The sequence below is a fragment of the Cebus imitator genome, unplaced genomic scaffold, assembly GCF_001604975.1.
Source record: "Cebus imitator isolate Cc_AM_T3 unplaced genomic scaffold, Cebus_imitator-1.0 Scaffold610, whole genome shotgun sequence".
Classification (NCBI taxonomy): domain Eukaryota; kingdom Metazoa; phylum Chordata; class Mammalia; order Primates; family Cebidae; genus Cebus; species Cebus imitator.
In genome coordinates, this window is record NW_016107925.1 from 762803 (window position 1) to 783709 (window position 20907).

Below are 20907 nucleotides of genomic sequence, written 5' to 3' on the forward strand. Positions count from 1 at the left end.
AAAAAAAAAAGTAGGAGTTGCAATCCTAGTCTCTGATAAAATAGACTTTAAACCAACAAAGATCAAGAGACAAAAAAGGGCATTACATAATGCTAAAAGGATCAATGCAACAAGAAGAGCTAATGATCCTAAATATATATGCACCTAATACAGGAGCACCCAGATACATAAAGCAAGTATTTAATGATCAACAATGAGACTTAGACTCCCACACAATAACAGTGGGAGACTTTAACACTCCACTGTTAATATTAGACAGATCAACGAGACAGAAAATTAACAAGGATATCCAGGACTTGAACTCAGACCTGAATCAAGCAAACCTAAGAGACATTTACAGAACTCTCCACCCCAAATCCACAGAATATATATTGTCTCAGCATCACATCACACCTATTCTAAAACTGACCACATAATTAGAAGTAAATCACTCCTCAGAAAAAGCAAAAGAATGGAAATCATAACAAACAGTCTCTCAGACCACAGTGCAATCAAGTTAGAACTCAGAATTCAGAAACTAACTCAGAACTGCAGAACTTCATGGAAATTGAACAACTGGCTCTTGAATGTTGACTGGATAAACAATGAAATGAATGCAGAAATAAAGATGTTCTTCAAGACCAATGAGAATGAAGACACAATGTACCAGAATCTCTGGGACACATTTAAAGCAGTGTTGAGAGGAAAATTTATAGCAATAAATGCCCACATGAGAAGCAAGGAAAGATCTAAAATCGACACCCTATCATCAAAATTGACAGAGTTAGGGGACCAAGATCAAAAAAACTCAAAAACTAGCAGAAGACAAGAAGTAACTAAGATCAGAGGAGAACTGAAGGAGATAGAGATGCAAAATGCCCTTTAAAAAATCAATAAATCCAGGAGCCAGTTTTTTGAAAAGACCAGCAAAATAGACCACTAGCCAGATTAATAGAAGATAGAATTATCAAATACATGCAATAAAAAAATGATAAACAGGATATCACCAGTGATTCCACAGAAATACAAACCACCATCAGAAATTACTACAAACAGCTCTATGTACATAAACTAGTGAACCTGGAAGAAATGGATAAATTCCTGGACACTTACACCTCCCAAGCCTAAACCAGGAAGAAGTTGAAACCCTGAATAGACCAATAACAAGGGCTGAAGTTGAGGCAGCAATTAATAGCCTACTAACGAAAAAAAGCCCAGATCCAGATGGGTTCACAGCCGAATTCTACCAGACATACAAAGAAGAGCTATTACTACTCCTTCTGAAATTATTCCAGAGAATCCAAAAAGAGGGAATTTTCCCTAAATCAGTTTTTGAGACCAACATCATCCTGATACCAAAACCTGACAGAGACTCGACAAGAAAAGAAAATTTCAGGCCAATATCCATGATGAACATAGATGCAAAATCTTCAATAAAATACTGGCGAACTACTGGCAAACCAATTGCAACAGCACATCAAAAAGCTTAACCATCACAATCAAGTAGGCTTCTTCCTGGGATACAATGCTAGTTCAAGATACGCAAGTCTATAATTGTAATTCACCACATAAACAGAACCAAAGACAAAAACCACATGATTATCTCAAAAGATGCAGAGAAGGCCTTGGACAAAATATAACAGACGTTTATGCTAAAAACTCTCAATAAACTAGGTATTGACGGAATGTATCTCAAAATTATAAAAGCTATTTACAACAAACCTACAGCCAGTATCATACTGAATGGGCAAAAACTGGAAGCATTCTTTTTGAAATCTGGCAATAGACAAGGATGCCCTCTCTTACTACTCCTATTCAATATATTATTTGAAGTTCTTGCCAGAGCAATCAGGCAAGAAAAAGAAATAAGAGTATTCAATTAGGAAAGGAGGAAGTCAAATTGTCTCTATTTGCAGATGACATGATTATGTTTAGAGGACCCCATCATCTCAGCCCAAAATCTCCTGAAACTGATAAGCAACTTCAGCAAAGTTTCAGGATACAAAATCAATGTGCAGAAATCACAAGCATTCCTATACACGAATGACAGACTTAAAGAGAGCCAAATCAAGAATGAACTGCCATTCACAATTCTACAAAGAGAATAAAATACCTAGGAATACAACTAACAAAGGATGTAAAGGACCTCTTCAAGGAGAGCTACAAACCACTGCTTTATGAAATAAGAGAGGACACAAACAGATGGAGAAACATTCCATGATCATGGTTAGGAAGAATCAATATTGTGAAAATGGCCATACTGCCCAAAGTAATTTATAGATTCAACACTATCCCTTTCAAGCTACCGATGACCTTCTTCACAGAAATGGAAAAAAACAGCTTAAACTTCATATGCAACCAAAAGAGAGCCCACATAGCCAAGTCAATTATTAGCAAAAAGAACAAAACTGGAGGCATCATGCTACCTGGCTTCAAACTATACTACAAGGCTATGGTAATCAAAACAGCATGGTACTCATACCAAAACAGAGATCTATACCATGAAACAGAACATAGGCATTGGAGTCAATGACACACATCTGCAACCATCTGATCTTTGACAAACCTGACAAAAACAAGTAATGGTGAAAGGAGTCCCTGTTTAATAAATGGTGTTGGGAAAACTGGCTAGCTATATGCAGAAAGCAGAAACTGTAACCCTTCCTGACACCTTAAACTAAAATTAACTCCAGATGGATTAAAGATCTAAACATAAGACCTTACACCATGAAAACCCTAGAAGAAAACCTAGGCAAAATCATCTAGGACATAGGCATAGGCAAGGACTTCATGAATAAAACACTGAAAGGATTGGCAACAAAAGCCAAAATAGACAAATGGGATCTGATTAACCTCCAGAACTTCTGCACAGCAAAAGAAACAATCATTAGAGTTAATCAGCAACCAGCAGAATGGGATAAAATTTTTGCAGTCTACCCATCTGAAAAAGGACTTATATCCAAAATCTACAAAGGCCTAAAACAGATTTACAAGAAGAAAACAAACCTATTCAAAAGTGGGCAAAGGATACAAACAGACATTTTTCAAAATAAGGCATTTATGAGGCCAAAAAGAAAAAAGAAAAATGCTCATCACTGGTCATTAGAGAAATGCAAATCAAATCTACATTGAGATACTATCTCATGCCAGTTAGAATGGCGATCATTAAACAATCTGGAGACAACAGATGCTGGAGAGGATGTCGAGAAATAGGAACACTTTTACACCTTGGTTGGAGTGTAAATTAGTTCAACCACTGTGGAAGACAGTGTGGCAATTCCTCAAAGAGCTAGAAATAGAAATTCCATTTGACCCAGCAATCCCATTACTGGGTATATACCCAAAGGATTATAAGTCATTCTGTTATAAGGACACATGCACACATATCTTCATTGCAGCACTATTTACAATAGCAAAGACTTGGAACCAACCCAAATGCCCATCGATGATAGACTGGACAGGGAAAATGTGGCGCATATATACCTATGTGAATAGTATGCAGCCATAAAAAATGATGAGTTCGTGTCCTTTGTAGGGACATGGATGAAACTGGAAACCATCATTCTCAGCAAATTGACACAAGAACAGAAAATCAAACACCGCATGCTCTCACTCATAGGTGGTTGTTGAGCAATGAGAACGCATGGACAGGGAGGGGAGCATCACACACTGGGGTCTGTGTAGGGATCTAGGGGAGGGACAGTGGGAGGTAGGGAGTTGGGGAGGGATAACATGAAGAGAAATGCCAGATATAGGTGATGGGGATGGAGGCAGCAAACCACATTGTCATGTATGTACCTATGCAACAATCCTGCATATTCTTTACATGTATCCCAGAACCTTAAATGCATTTATATATATATATATATATATATATATATGTACCATTTTTGAAGGAAAGTAATTGTTGTAACCATGTTTTTAATAAACATTTGATCTGTGTGTTTGATAAAAGGCCGTGGTAGCAAAAGTAAAGAACAAAAACATATTTTATAGAACTGTACCCTGAGAGATAAGTAAAACTGAACCAGCTATATAAGACTTATGTGCAGGAAACAGGTACCAGTTATATTTAGAAATGGTAAATAACCATCTCAGCATAACTCAGAGCACAGTGTGTTAGAGTGGAGAGAGAAGTTCATCAACTTTCCTTAGATATGGTAATCATATTAGGACTAATGTCATCCTTGATTCTCCTTCTAGGAAACAGCTCAATATAACTATTTAATGTTTACAATGATGTCTTGCAGCCATCTTGCCAGTAAATAATGTGAAAGACACTAGGAATCCAAAAAAATTATAAGATGAGGTCATTATAGAGGGAGAGCCAAATGCACAATAAATAAGGTGATAAATGCAATAATATAAGCACACATACCATGCATAGGAGTTCAGAGAAGGTGTGCTTCTCCAAATGCAGTCACCCAGACAGTCCTCCTGTAGAAAGAGATATTTTAGGCAACTAACGATTGTAAGGAGGTCCCAGGAAAAAGCAAAAGAGCAAAGGTACATAGGCACAGAAGTACCTTGCCTTCCTGGGAGCTTCCAATAGGTTATTTCTGCTGGAGCATACAGTTAGAGGTACTGTGTCATGGAGGGAAGACTGAAGACATGAGGTTTCAGGGGCACAGAGCCCCATGTATGTCATGATAAGATACTGGGAAGCCACTGGGGAGCTACTGAAACTTTAAGCAGGGAAATAATATGGTCATATCTACACCTTGGAAATTTGATTTTTTTCTTCTCTCTTAGGATGTGTGTGTGTGTGTGTGTGTGTGTGTCTGTGCACACGTGTGTGTGAGACAGAGAGAGAGAGATAGAAAGAGAGAGCAGAGATCAGGCCACTGCACTCCAACCTGGGCAACCCACTCTGTTGCCATGATAAGATACTGGGTTGCCCAGGTTGGAGTGCAGTGGCCTGATCTCTGCTCACTGCCATCTCCACCTACCGGGGTTCAAGCAATTTTTCTGTCTCAGTCTCCCGAGTAGCCAGGATTACGGCTGGAGCCACAACGCCTGGCTAATTTTTGTATTTTTTTGGTAGAGACCGGGTTTTAGTGTGTTGGCTAGGGTGGTCTCAAACTCCTGACCTCAGGCAATCCACCTGCCTCAGCCTCCCAAAGAGCTGGCATTACAGGCATGAGCCACCATGGCTAGTATAGAAGTTTGATTTTGAGGTCAGTGTGGTAGATGGATTTATGGGAAACAAAGCAGGATAGAGTTTAATGACAGTGAAATGTTTATTGTATAAGCTGTATAAAAGAAAACGTTGACAGTTTGAAATCCAGTAGTTACAGTGAGGGTGTACAAAATGGAACCATTTGAGAAGTAAACAAGACATATTTTACTTTCAAGACGGTTTATTTAAGCTCATTCAGTTTTCTCAGTGTTCTCGCTATGTGTGTGGGTTATAGGATTTGGAAGATATGATCAATCTGAGCACACATTAGTCACTAAACCGATAGGATTATTAAAATCCACAAACCTTTTTTTACTATAGAATCTGAGATATTTTCTAGCTGCTCTTGCTTGTTTTATTTGCGTCTTTTGCTCATATCCTATAGTAAAGATTTCAGGAAATGTATTTCTATTTGCCTAGAATTTTAGCCTTGAGTTTTTTTAATCTGTTGCTCATATTCTTATAGTAAAAGTTTCAGGAAGTATATTTCTACTTGTCTGGAATTTTAGCCTTTTAGGTTTTTGCGTCCCTCTTTTGGTTATGGTACATGTTATGAGACAAGATGAAATGATACTTCTATTTCCAATTCACTGATGGGGAAAATAAAGCCAAAAATGTTATTTACTGAAGGCTCCTGCAATGTTTCCTGGTGGAATTATGGCTCAGACACAAATTTTCTAATGCCTTTGCTGCTAACTCTTCTCAGCAGAACACTATATTAATTTATCTTCTTCCTGAGTGTTTTCTCATAAATCCCATAGCCTGTGAAAAGATTGTTTTAGGGAAATATGATTTTTTAATATAGCATATTTAGTCAGTATAGGACATATGACTAGTACCTGCTGAAAACCATCTCATGATCCTTGTGTAAGAACTAATTAACACCAGAAATATTATTTTCTTTGCTCACTAAAAATATAAATATCTCAGAAAGCAAAAATTATTCCTCTCTAAGTAAACATATGTGTCATTCAAGTTTTATTCCTCTATCATTTTCCATATCTAAACCTGGTTAGATACTTTGGTTTTAGTTCTAATGTGTCAGAACAGATACAACCAATATCACACTGTGAGTCAGAAATGGAAAATTCATAATTCATTATGATACCCATAAAAATAGATTTAGCTTTTTTACAGGATGTTTTTACCACTATGTTCTTTCATCTGAGGGGAAATCTCACCAAAATATGTCTTTTTTGGTTCACTGTGTTATTCACTATCTGTGATGCATGTTTTCAGATTACTTTAAACTTAGTCTATACATTCAGAGATATCCTGTATCAGGTCTCTAAAGTTAAAAAGGAAAATGGGTACTTGTGAAGACTGATTCAGAGATAGTAGTGTAGATGGGAGTGCCTTGTGGGTTCACAAATTATCAACACGAGCATCACATAAGATTGCCTTTAGTCCCACACACCTACCTTTTTACTAGGAAGATCTATATACTTGAATAATTCTGCTTGACCCAGGTTACTTATCAATCCCTTTATTATAATATTTGTAAATATTAAGTAGGAGGCTAGCTGCATAGAATGATTTCTAGTTATTCTTTTTTTTACATTCTTTTAAGTATAGTTCTTTTAGTCTAAGAAAAAGGCATCACAATCCACTTATTAATGCTTGCTACTATGTTTAAGTAAAATTAGCTCTTTGATTAAAAAAATGGCAGAAAGAAAATATTTACAATGAAAATCTTGCTAAAAATTTAGAACAAATTATAGTAAATGTATTGTTAAAGCAAACTCTACTTAAAAAACTTACTGATAAGGAAATTTATTGCTAAAGCAAATTTTTGGAATAATAATACTGCATTTGATACTTGATTTTATGTATTAAAACAATGATTTATTAGCTTCAAACATTTCAGAACTTTATTTTAGTAGCATGTTGCAAATTATTTAAATCATGCGAAATCATTGCAAAGAAATAATAAAGCATACCTGGGGACAGGATTATAGCTATTTTAGCAAAAACGGTATGGAACATACGTGTATTATACCTCTAGGACTGTGTGTCTATAAGCTTTTTATTTAAAAGCTGAGCAAAATTGCATTGAGACAAGTAAATATCATTGTATACTGAAAGATACAACCAAGAAGAAATCAAATAATAGCAATGAAACTAACAGTAACTTATAATCAAAAACTAATAATGAGCAGTAATTAAATGCTATCATCAATAATACCTTTATTCGTCAAGGCATTTGTGAATATGATTGCTGAAAATTGCAGCATTTCAACTATATTTATGTTGATTTTTCAGCATTGATTATTGTCTTTGTTTTAAGCATAGAATTAGAGACCTCAATAAATTCTAGTAATAATTATTAGTATCAGACATTTTAGTCCTAATAACTCAATGAATACCATATGTAAAAATAAAAGCATATAGAATTTCAATAAAGACTCAGAAAATGATTTATAATTTTAGATTAGTTTAAAACCCAGTAAGAGTAAACTCTAAGGTGTCCAGCAAGCTAGGGACCATATATGAAGTGTCATTGGTTATCTTTGTAGAACTTTATTGCTGGTCTATATAATCTTCCTGGTCTGTTTTAGTTAGAAATTCTCTTACTTTATGAATCATGAAAATAAGACCATCAGGGGTTGAATTCTAGATCCCAAGCACAAACCAGGGGGTCATAGAGCTAGAATGAGGGCACAGGGTCCCTTCTAATGCACAACTTGAGAATAACTTTCTACCTTAATTTGTCTGAGAAATTGTTGGGATAAAAATATTTTGGATATCTTTAGGTATATATCTTACTTAGTTTGATTATATTTTACCCAATAGCTTTAAAATATTTATAATATCCCAATATCAATCTTCCCATTAATGTAAAAAGTTAATTTCCCCATTTTAATCCTTCTTTTTTTTATAGTAGCCTCAGAGTTCTGAGACTTTATATTTAAAATTATATTTGGAAAAATGTTCTCCTTTTGTTTATTTGGCAAACATATGAGTGCTGGTTATAAGAAAAAAAAAACAAACCAATTTTCTAGGTTTTGTAGAGAGAATACAAAGATTTAGTAAAGAATTAATCATGTCCTCAAAGAACTTAGAGCTAATGAGTGACTATAAAAAATACTTATACTTTTCATCCTAAGCAAAGTTTTCAGGTGTCTATAATAGTATGTTAGAAATTAGTAAACACAATTTATTTTAGAATTTCTGAAATATTAAATTTTTGAATGTTACTATTTGATATCAAATAGTTAAAACCATGTTTTTCTCTCTTCTTTTGAAAATCCGGCTGGGTGCAGTGGCTCAAGCCTGTAATCCCAGCACTTTTGGAGGCCAAGGCAAGGCGAATCATGAGGTCAAGAGATCGAGACCATCCTGGCCAACATGGTGAAACCCCATCTCCACTAAAAATACACAAAAAATTAGTTGAGTGTGGTAATGTGCACCTGTAGTCCCAGCTACCCAAGGGGCTGAGGCAGGAGAATTGCTTGAACCCGGAGGCGGAGGTTGCAGTGAGCCTAGATCACACCTCTGCACTCCAGCCTAGCACCTGGCAACAGAGCGACACTCTGTCTCAAAAAAAAAAAAAAAAAATCCATTAAATGTGTCACAGAATTTGACCTTAACATTTTGAAGTTAGTCAGTGCTATCCTGCTAAATTTTATTATAAAATGACAGCATACAATTAAGAGATGCAGACTGTGAGTGCGAAAAGTTAATTAACTGTAAGATTTTGACAGACACCAGGTAATTAAATACTAAAATGAAAATAGTTTTTTTGTAAAAAAATTAATTATGTTTTTTTTATTATTATGATGGTAAGAAATGTGAAATGGGATGTTTTCCATTAGCTGGATTTGTTCGTCCATCATGATCGTTCTCACATTATGCTCCCAGTGAAGTCATAATGCATTTCCCACCTGCAGTGCCCTTAATCTGTTTCTTAAAGTAATTTTAGAAATTAGAATACTGCTGTGGCATTAAAGTTTAATACTTTGTTGGCACTATAGGCAGAAAAAGCTAAAAGAAAAAAAAATCCGCAGTTAAAATTAAAGTTATGTTTCTTACTTTTTTCTCTTTTCACAGAAAAAGAAATGGAGCTTGTGTGTGATGTAGTCGTAAGGACAAATAATTTATGTCTGCTGTAATCCAGTGGGAGTGTTACACCTTATTATGTCTCTAACTTGGTTTCCTGATACTTTTATGTTGGTGATGATTCTGGGCGACATTATCTACTTTTGAGAGACAGAGCTCATTCTTGCTAATCTTGAACCATAGTCATCATGATCTTTAAAATGAGTTTTAGACTAGAATGTGCTAAAAGACCTAGAAGACTAAAGCTGCTTACTAAGAACTTCTAACCACAGAAATGAAATTTCTTAGGATAAGTGAACAAAAGTCAGTTGCTTCTCGGAGACAGCTTCTTTATTACAAGAGTCTGGAAATTATCTGACAAAACATTGGACTATTGGTCTAAAATTTATAGATCTTTCCAGAATTCTGGTTGACAGATGCAGGATGATTTTGGACAGCACTTGTTCATTTACTCACTAACTTTAAAAAAAAATTATGTATTATACTTTAAGTTCTGGGGTACATGTGCAGAACATGCAGGTTTATTACATAGGTATCCATGTGCCATGGTGGTTTGCTGCATCCATCACCGCATCATCTACATTAGGTATTTCTCCTAATGCATCCCTCCCCAATCACCCACCCCCAGCTATTCTTTCCCTAGACCCCCACCTCCTGATAGGCCACAGTGTGTGATGTTCCCCTCCTTGTGTCCATGTATTCCCATTGTTCAATACCCACTTATGAGTGAGAACATGGAGTGTCTGGTTTTCTGTTCTTGTGTCAGATTTTTGAAAATTATGGTTTCCAGCTCCATTCATGTCCATGCAAAAGACATGAACTCATCCATTTTTATGATTGCATAGTATTCCATGGTGTATATGTGCCACATTTTCTTTATCCAGGCTATCATTGATGGACATTCAGGTTGGTTCCAAGTCTCTCTATTGTAAACAGTACCACAATAAACATAGATGTGCGTATGTCTTTATAATAGAATGATTTATAATCCTTTGGTTATATACTCAGTAATGGGATTGTTGGGTCAAATGGTATTTTTAGTTCTAGATCCCTGAAGAATGGTCACGCTGTCTTCCAAAGTGGCTGAACTAACTTACATCCCACCAACAGTGTAAAAACATTCCTGTTGCTCCACATTCTCTCCAGCATCTGTTGTCTCCCGATTTTTTAATGATCGCCATTCTAATTGGCATGAGGTGGTATCTCAATGTGGTTTTGATTTGCATTTCTCCAATCACCAGTGATGATTAGCTTTTATTCATATGTTTGTTGGCTACATAAATGTCTTATTTTGAAAAGTGTTCATATCTTTTACCCACTTTTTGATGGGGTGTTTTTTTCTTGTAAATTTGTTTTAGTTCTTTGTATATTCTGGGTATTAGCCCTTTGTCAGGTGGATAGATTGCAAATGTTTTTTTTCCATTCTGTTGGTTGCCAGTTCACTCTAATGATAGCTCCTTTTCCTGTGCAGAAGCTCTTGAGTTTAATCAGATCCTATTTGTCTATTTTGGCTTTTGTTGCCATTGCTTTTGGTGTTTTAGTCATGAAGTCCTTGCCCATGCCTAAGTCCTGAATGGTATTGCCTATGTTTTCTTGTAGGGTTTTTATGGTGTTAGGTTTTATGTTTAAATCTTTAATCCATCTGGGGTTAATTTTTGTATAAGGTATAAGGAAGGGATCCAGTTTCAGCTTTCTGTATATGGCTAGCCAGTTTTCCCAACACCATTTATTAAACAGGGAATCCTTTCCCCATTGCTTAATTTTGTCAGGTTTGCCAAAAATTAGATGGTTGTAGATGTGTGGCATTATTTCTGAGGCCTCTGCTCTGTTACATTGGTCTATATGTCGGTTGTAGTACCACAACCATGTTGTTTTGATTATTGTAGATTTGTAGTATAGTTTGAAGACAGGTAGTGTGATGCTGCCAGCATTTTTTTTTTTTTTTTTTTTGCTTAGGATTGTCTTGGCTATGTGGGCGTTTTCTTGTTTCATATGAAGTTTAAGGTGTTTTTTTTCCAATTCTATGGAGAAAGTCTATGTTAGCTTGATGGTGGGATAGCATTAAATCTATAAATTACTTTAGGCAGGATGGCCATTTTCATGATATTGATTCTTCCTAACCATGAACATGAAAGGTTTTTCCACCTGTTTGTCATCTTTCTTCTTTCCTTCAGCAGTGGTTTGTAGTTCTTCTTGAAGAGGTCCTTCACATTCCTTGTTAGTTGTATTCCTAGGTATTTTATTATCTTTGTAGCTATTGTAAATGGAAGTTCACTCATGATTTGGCTCTCTGTCTGTTATTGGTGTTTAGGAATGCTTGTGAGTTTTGCACATTGATTTTGTATCCTGAGACTTTGCTGAAGTTGTTTATCAGCTTAAGGAGATTTTGGGCTGAGATGATGAGGTCTTCTAAATATATAATCATGTCATCTGCAAATAGAGACAATTTGACTTCCTCCTTTTTTAATTGAATACCCTTTATTTCTTTTTCTTGCCTGATTGCTCTGACTAGAACTTCCAATACTATGTTGAATAGTGGTGAGAGAGGACATCCTTGTCTAGCGCCAGATTTCAAAGGGACTGTTTCCAGTTTTTGCCCATTCAGTATGATATTGGCTGTGGGTTTGTCATAAATAGCTTTTATTATTTTGAGACATGTCCCATTGATACCTAGTTTACTGAGAGTTTTTAGTATAAAGTGCTATTGAATTTTGTCAGAGGCCTTCTCTGCATCTATTGAGATAATCATGTGGTTTTTGTCTTTAGCTCTGCTTGTGCGGTGAGTTACGTTTATTGATTTATGTATGTTGTACCAGCCTTGCATCCCAGAGATGAAGCCAACTTGATCATGATGGATAAGCTTTTTGATGTGCTGTTGGATTTGGTTTGCTAGTATTTTATTGAGGATTTTCATGTCGATGTTCATCATGGATATTAGCCTGAAATTTGTTTTGGTTGTGTCTCTTCCAGGTTTTGGTGTCAGGATGAAGTTGGTCTCATAAAATGAGTTAGGAAGAATTCCTTCTTTTTGTATTGTTTAGATTAGTTTCAGAAAGAATGGTACCAGTTCCTCTTAGTACCTCTGATAGAATTTTGCTGTGAACCCATCTGGTCCTCGACCTTTTTTGGCTGGTAGGCTATTAATTGCTGCCTCAACTTCAGATCTTGTGTTTGGTCTATTCAGGGATTCAATTTCTTCTTGGTTTGTCTTGTGAGTGTGTAAGTATCTAGGAATTTATCTATTTCTTCTAGATTTATTGGTTTGTTTTCAGAGAGTTGTTTGTAGTAATCTCTGATGGTAGTTTGTATTTCTGTTGGATCAGTAGTGATATCAACTTTATCATTTTTTATTGCACGTATTTGATTCGTTTTTCTTTTTTATTAGTCTGGCTAATGTTCTATTTATTTTGTTGATCTTTAAAAAAAACAGCATCTGGATTCATTGAGTTTTTTGAAGGGTTTTTTATGTCTCTATCTCCTTCAGTTCTGCTCTGATCTTTGTCATTTCTTGCCTTCTGCTAGCTTTTGAAGTTGTCTGATCTTGCTCCTCTAGTTGTTTTAATCATGATATTAGGGTGTTGATTTTAGATCTTTCCTGGCTTCTCTTGTGGCCATTTAGTGCTATAAATTTCTCTTTAGGCGCTGCTTTAAATGTGTCCCAGAGATTCTGGTACACTGTGTCATAATTCTCATTGGTTTTGAAGAACATCTTTATTTCTGCCTTCATTTCATTATTTATCCAATAGTCATTTAGGAGCAGGTTGTTCCATTTCCATGTGGTTGTGTGGTTTTGAGTGAGTTTCTTAATCCTGAGTTCTAATTTGATTGCTCTGAGGTCTGAGAGACAGTTTGTTATGACTTCTGTTCTTTTGCGTTTGCTGAGGAGTGTTTTACTTCTGATTGTGTGGTCAATTTTAGACTAAGTGCAATGTGGTGCTGAGGATATGTATATTCTATGGATTTGGGGTGGAGAATTCCATAGATATCTATTATGTCTGCTTGTTCCAGGTCTGGCTTCAAGTCCTGGATATCCTTGTTAATTTTCTGCCTCATTGATCTAATATTGACAGTGGGGTTAAAGTCTCCCACTATTATTGTGTAGTAGTCTAAGTCTCTTTGTAGGTCATTAAGAACTTGCTTTATGTATGTGGGTGATCCTGTATTGTGTGCATATACATTTACGATAGTTAGCTCTTCTTGATGCATTGATTCCTTTACTATTACATAATGCCCTTCTTTGTCTCTTTTGATCTTTGTTTGTTTAAAGTCTATTTTATCAGAGACTAGGATTGCAACCCCAGCTTTTTTTTTTTTTTTTCTTCTCCTTTGCTTGGTAAATCCTTCTCTATCCCTTTATTTTGAGCCTTATGTGTGTCTTGCATGTGAGATCGGTCTCCTGAATACAGCACACTGATGGGTCTTGACTCTTTATTCAATTTGCCAGTTGTGTCATTTGATTGTGACATTTAGCCCATTTACATTTAAGGTTAATATTTTTATGTGTGAATTTGATCCTGCCATTTTGATTCTAGCTGGTGGTTTTGCCTGTTAGTTGATGCAGTTTCTTCATAGTGTTGATGGTCTTTACAGTTTGGTACGTTTTTGGAGTGGCTGGTACTGGCTATTCCTTTCCATGTTTAGTGCTTTCTTCAGGAGCTCTTGTAAGGCAGGCCTGGTGGTGATGAAATCTCTCACAACTTACTTGCCCATAAAGGATTGTACTTCTCTTTTGCTTATAAAGCTTAGTTTGGCTGGATATGAAATTCTGGGTTGAAAATTCTTTTCTTTAATGATGTTGAATATTGGCCCCTACTGTCTTCTGGCTTGTAGGGTTTCTGCCAAGAGATCTGCTATGAGCCTGATGGGCTTCCCTTTGTGGGCAACCCAACCTTTCCCACTGTCTGCTGTTAGCATTTTTTTCCCTTCATTTAAACACTGGTAAATCTGACCATTATGTACCTTGGGTTGCTTGTCTTGAGGAATATCATTTTGGTGGTCTCTGTGTTTCCTGAATTTGAATATTGGCCTGCCTTGCTAGGTTGGAGAAGTTCCCCTGGATAATATCCTGAAGAGTGTTTTCCAACTTGCTTTCATTCTCACCATCATTTTCAGGTACACTGATCAAATGTAGATTTTGTCTTCATACAATCCCATATATCTTGGAGGCTTTATTTCTTTTTATTCTTTTTTCTCTATTCTTACCTTTTTGCTTTATTTCATTGAGTTGATCTTCAATCTCTGAAATCCTTTCTTCTGCTTGATTGATTCAGCTATTGAAACTTCTGTATGCTTCATGAAATTCTCATGCTGTGTTTTTCAGCTCTGTCAAGTTACTTATGTTATTCTCTACATTGGTTATTCTAGTTTCCTACTCCCCGCCCCCACCAAGACAGAGTCTTGCTCTGACACCCAGGCTGGCATACAGTGGTGTGATCTCAGCTCACTGCAACCTCTGCCTCCTGGGTTCAAGTGATTATCCTGCCTCAGCCCCCTGAGTAGCTGGGACTATAGGCATGTGCCACCATGTCCAGCTAATTTTTTTTAATTTTAGTAGAGATGAGGTTTCACCATATTGGCCAGGCTGGTCTCGAACTGCTGATCTCATGATCTGCCCACCTCAGTCTTCCACAGTGCTAAGATTACAGGCATGAGCCACTGCATCCTACCCACTCATTTTTTTTAATGTTTCTTAGGTCACAATAATTATTCTAGCACTGAAGCTGAAATAATGAGCAGAAAAGGAAACTGCCCTCATAGAACATCCATTTGATTGTCAGTGACCAGGCAGCCAGCAGACACATTGATACATAATAGTGCATTCCATTTACTCAATTGAACAAATCCAAGTGAAAGAGGCATTTTTACTGGAGATCCTCATTATTCTAAAAGAAGCTCTTTTCTGTTCTGTGTCATGAAGCCAGTATACAAAACCAAAAGTGAGAATTAAGTAGTGCAGGTTTTATTCCAATGGCCATGGAATTGGAGAAGTGGGAACATAGCTCACAAATCAACTTCTCAGCTCCTAAGAACTGCTAAGTTACAGATATAGGTATTTTTAATGAAAGTGCTGGACATTAAGAACGGGCAGAATAGCCCTGCTTTTTTTCTTAGAAAGAGCTGGAGATTTTCTCAGAATCAGGAGAGTCTTCTTTTTCATCCTTTTCTTTTGCCTCTTTCAAAAATGGTGATTTATGGTGATTATCAAGTGTCATGGCACCAATGGGAGTGTCATTTAGTATGAAAATTGGATAATAATGAAGCTAGAGATTTTTCAGAGGTCAAATAAGTTCTGACCACAGACATTCTGTTTTGTAAAAATAAGCAGAGGTAGAGCTGAGTAGGAATTTAGCTTTGTCACACAGGCATATGTATTTGGCAACAAGAGCAGGGTAGGGATGCAGGTAAGTCACATAGACACTGCAGTGGGTAACAGTGTCCTCCCTGTAACCATTCTCAGAAACTCAAATTGTGCCTAGAACTTTTCATAGGAAATGCTTCTTCCAAAAAGGGCCTAGTAGAAGACAAAGGTCATTGGCATAGCAGCTACAAGTTCCTAGCATAGTGTTCTGAGTAATTTCTTAAGGATAGAGGACATTTTGGCATGTCTAACTTGAATCTACCTCTAAAAATTTTGTAATTGTTTTATACTTTTAAATTTTATGATTTACTAACTTTTTTAGGGAAAAGGAATCCAGTATTACTACAGAAGTAGCCCCAGGTGTTTCAAGAGTGACTGAAGTGTTTTTTAATTCCTTCTTATAATTTCTAAAATTATAACTTATAACTTGCCACTTGAAACATTTGGACAAGAGGAACCCACTTTATTCTCCAGTGTCCAAAAAGACTCAGTTAATACTTGTTGAATGATGGAAACAAGAAGATCAGAGATAGCTAATTTTTACTTTGCTGGTATTGGCTAGTTGAATGAACGACTCTGAAATGAGGGCTCATGATAGCAGACTTGCATCAGAATATTTACTTTGAATCTGAGCATAATTAATTATTCAGTTTGTGGTTTTAAAAGCTAAATTCTCTAAACTTCTGCAAGTAAACAGTAAATACTAAGGTAAAAGTAAAGCAAGGATGTATGACCTTAAAAGAATATTGTTTTTAAATATAGTTCACAAATTCCTGGTTACAGACACTATGAACTTTTAGAGTAAAATATGAATAAATATAATTCTGTACTTAGCAATTTACAAATTAGGATAAACTTTACAGAAATTCCATTCTGTTTTTAGTAATAACTATGCTCTTAATTCTTGGGAATGTACTGCAATGTCAGTTTTCTTTCTAATATTCATTTAGTGAGGTCTAGTTATTCTTGAGATTTTTCTTGTCATTGGTTTGTTTTACGTAGGCTTATTAAATTTTTAGATGTCATATTTTACCATTAGTTGTGTTCTATTACTAGTTTCTCCAAATAAACTAATGTCCCAAAAGCAATCCTGAATCACAATTACAATTATAAGAATAGAAACACAATGTGACAACACATACAATTTACTAGCTATTCATTGTAAATAGGATTTGAGTAAGAATATAGGATGTAAATATACATTTGTCAGTAAGTATGATTGTAGAGATTTCAAAGAAATACATTTAAAGATGGGGCAAATAAGAAGTATAAGCCTCACTCTCAGAAATCTAGACTATATTGGATTCCAATAATTCATTTTCCTCAAGTTTTTAACATATTACTTACAAAACTTTGCCAAGTTGCGATTTTTCAGAACAACTGCAAAATTACATTTCCCTGTACAAACTTGATTAACTCTATAATTGTTTGTATAGAAGACACACAACTTTAGCATTGTCATTCAAAATTGCATTTCTCAAAGCAAAAAGAAGAATAATTGCTATTTCCAAAAATTTTGTGGAAACAATTGCAGAAATAATTACAAATATAGTCAGAAAACAAAGTGAGTTATTGGCAACATTTCTTTGTTAAATAACAATGAGTGATGACACAGTAAATTAATGACATATTCTGTAAAAGCAATTACTTTCTAATATGTATTCTAACAGATACTTTATTTTATAGCTGTATTAATTAATGTGCAGAGTATGAATTTGCTTTTGGCATATGTGCAAATGCAGCATGAGGAAGGTGTGCAATGGTGATTCAGCTTCAGCTATATGAGGATTAAGAAAAAACATATTTACTTTAATTAAAAGGATTTTTCATTGACTTTCAATCCATTCTCTGAGTCTTGTTTACACTGCACATTGAAGGAAATGTTGAAAATTATGATTTAATCACTATCAGACCACGTTATTCTTATCAGGATGCAAAGAGATTTACACAGTTCTGTTTATCTATCCTGAGGTCAGCTGACCATTGAGGGCAAGACAATTTCCCCAGTGCTGGAAATAAAACAAACAATAACAACAAAGAAACAACAATAAAAAAATAGCTTCTTGATACTAAATGACAACAGTAAAAGCAATAGCTTCTTGATACTAAATACTAAATACTTTGAAATAATGTTACTCTTAACATGATTTCAAGGGACATGCCCAAGTGGCTAGCTCAGTAATATGTCCTCTGCTCTAAAAAGTCTGAACCCATTGCTTCAAGGCTAAAGGAGAAAGACTTCTTATCAGGCAAATATAACAGGATTTCATATGAAGATGAAAACTCAACAGTCAAAAGTTTGACATTCTTTGGATACTCTTTCTAAACATTTTTCCTTTGAGAAAGTATTTTTTTAGACCAGTGTAAATAACAAACAGTTATTGGTGTCACTTATGGTAGAAAAACTTCCTACACCAGATGCACGTGTCTCAATTGTCTTTGGCACCCGAAGACATGTGAGCAACTGCTAATGAAGAGTAGTAAACAGACACATGGGTGATAGGATTTTCAACTCCACTCTGAGGTGAAGCTTCAATTACATTCGAGACTTAAGTTCTCTAAATTTTTTTCTAATCAAAGTTCCTGAGTCCAGTATTTACAATATTACAGCATTAGCAGATCAGTGTCTACAACTCATCTTTTTCTGCTATATCCTCTTTACCAGTTGGGGGAGGGGCTGCACATCCTTAGAGTTCGCTGATAATTGGCTGAACAGTTTCTTCCAGTTCCTCCTCCTTAGCTTTGAAGTCTTCAATGTCAGAATCTTGGTGGCTTTCCAGCCATTCATTCTTTTCTTCCACAGTCTTTTCCATGGTCTCCTTATCTTCAGAGGAAAGTTTACCACCTAGATTTTTCTTTATCTCCAATCTGATTCTTTAGAGAATAGGCATAACTTTGCAACTCATTTCTAGTATCAATGTGCTCCTTGAGCTTTATGTTTTTTCTCAGAAAACCTCTCAGGATCATTAGCCATCCTTTCGATTTCTTCAGGTGTCACATGATTCTGGTCATTGGTAATTGAGATCTTATTTTTGTTCCCTGTACCCTTGTCTTCAGCTTTTATCTCATAGGTGAGATAAAAGTCACATTTATTTCAAAGGTGATTTCAATATGTGGGACCCCACAATGAGCAGGAGGAATTTCAGTCAGAACAGATGGACCCAGAAGATGATTGTCTTTTATCGGGTTGTTCACCTTCATAGACCTTGATTATAACAGTTTCTTGATTATCAGAAGCTGTAGAAAATATCTGAGACCTCTTGGTGGCCACCACTTTGCTCCTTGGAATCAGTTTTGTCATGACACCTCAACACTTTCAATACCAAGTGTAAGGGAACATATGTCAAGCAGTACTAGGTCACCTATATCTTGAACACCAGAGAGCACAGCAGCCTGGACAGCAGCACCATATGCTACAGCTTCATCTGAGTTTATGCCATGGGATGGCTCCTTGCCATTGAAGAACTCTTTAACCATTTGCTGAATATTTGGAATTTGAGTAGAACCACTAACAACAATTTCATCAATATCAGACATCCTCAAATCAAAATCTTCCAACACTTTCTAGACAGGCTTCATAGTAGACTGGAACAGATCCATGTTTAACTCTTCAAATTTGGCCTGAGTCAGGGCCTCAGAAAAGTCTTCTCTTTCATAGAAGGACTTAGTTTCAATTCTTGCTTGATGTTGAGATGACAGTGCCTGTTTGGCCTTTTTTGCTTCTGCCCAGACTTTCTGCACAGCTCGGTTATCTTTCCTGACATCTTTGCAGTCTTCTTTTTGTACAGCTTGATGAAGTGTTCCATGACACACTGGTCAAAGTCTTCTGCACCCAGGGGTATATCCATTAATGGCCACAACTTCGAAGACACCATTGTCAGTAGTGAGAAGAGAAACATAGAAGGTTCCACCACCCAGGTGGAACACCAGGATGTTCTTCTTCCCCTCCCTTTTATCCAGGCCATAAGCCGTGGGCTTGTTGATGGTCTTCATAACATTTAGCCCAGCAATAGTTCCAGTGTCTTTGGTTGCTTGGCCTTGGGCATTATTGAAATAGGCTAGTATGGTAACAACTGCATGGGTACCTTCTTTCCCAAATAAACCTCAGTGGTTTCTTTCATTTTAGTGAGAACCATGGCAGAAATTTCTTCAGGAGCAAATGTCTTTATTTGCGTACCTCCAATATCACCCTGAATGAACAATTTAGTTTTCTTTTCAAACATCTTGAATGGCAAGAACTTGACATCCTGCTGCACAGGTGGGTAGTTCCACGTGCGGCGGATGAGCCGCTTGGCATCGAAGACCCTGTTGTTGGTATTGGACATGAGCTGGTTCTTGGTGGCATCACTGATCAGACGTTCCCCTTCAGGAGTGAAGGCCACGTAGGACGGCGTGCTGCGGTTGCCCTGATCGTTGGCGATGATCTCACGGCCGTTCTTGAACACGCCGACGTAGGAGTAGGTGGTTCCCAGGTTAATGCCGACCACTGTGCCCCTGTCCTCCCTCTTGTCCTCCTCCTCGGCAGTATCAGCATCGCGGCCACCAGGGAGAGCTTCATCTTGCCAACCAGTCGGGCAGCGGCGGGCAGGGCGCCCGCAGTCCAGCCACGGTTCTGCAGCACAGGAGCGCACGGCGGCTACCCACCCCTCACTCTCGCCAAACAGCTCAATCAGTCGGTCGGTCTGTGCTGTCTCAGCCGCCATGGAGAAAGTATATTTTTATACATACTTGATCAGATGTAAAAACCACAACCAAATGTGGCCAAAGCCGAGAGAAATAATTTCTGGGACTGTAGGCAGTCAAAAATCAGATTTGGATTCTCTGTGTTGCCCTCAGCCTTCGAGTTTTAACTGTGCCTTGCTCACTGACTTGGCATTTGAAAGAGTGCTGGAAATGGCCCTTAATGGAAAATTATGAGAAAACATTCAGAACTTCTGAGCCATGTTCAATTTGAGTATTCCGAAGGGCTTCACAGTGTTAGAAATAATTGGCATTTACAATAATTTATATAGGTTTATGAGACTTTCTAATTTGAGATTTAAAGTCAAAAAAGATGGGGAAACTGACATGCAAAACAAGCTATCTGCCATCAAGGCTGAATAGACGTATGTTGGTAAAAGTAGTTATAATTAAGTAATTCCTGCCATTACATGGAACAATCGTGACTAGTCACTTTTAAAAGCTATGCTTTATGTTTATTACTAAAAACGTTGTATTGATTTCATTTAGCTACAACTGGGGCCTGTGTTGTCAAGTGCTCAAGCAGATCCTAAGCCAGAGCAAATATTGCAGGTGCCAGTTGTCCTTGCCAGGCTTCCACAGATTCAGCCAG

The 20907-nt window shown here is 36.7% G+C and overlaps 1 long non-coding RNA gene and 1 pseudogene across 1 annotated transcript in view; one reads left to right on the forward strand and one right to left on the reverse strand.

Moving 5' to 3' along the window:
* LOC108294921 overlaps positions 1-20907 on the forward strand; it is a 314417-nt gene that overhangs the window by 197417 nt on the left and 96093 nt on the right. The gene's annotated exons all lie outside the window — the stretch shown is intronic.
* Positions 18161-20133, reverse strand: LOC108294920 (annotated as a pseudogene).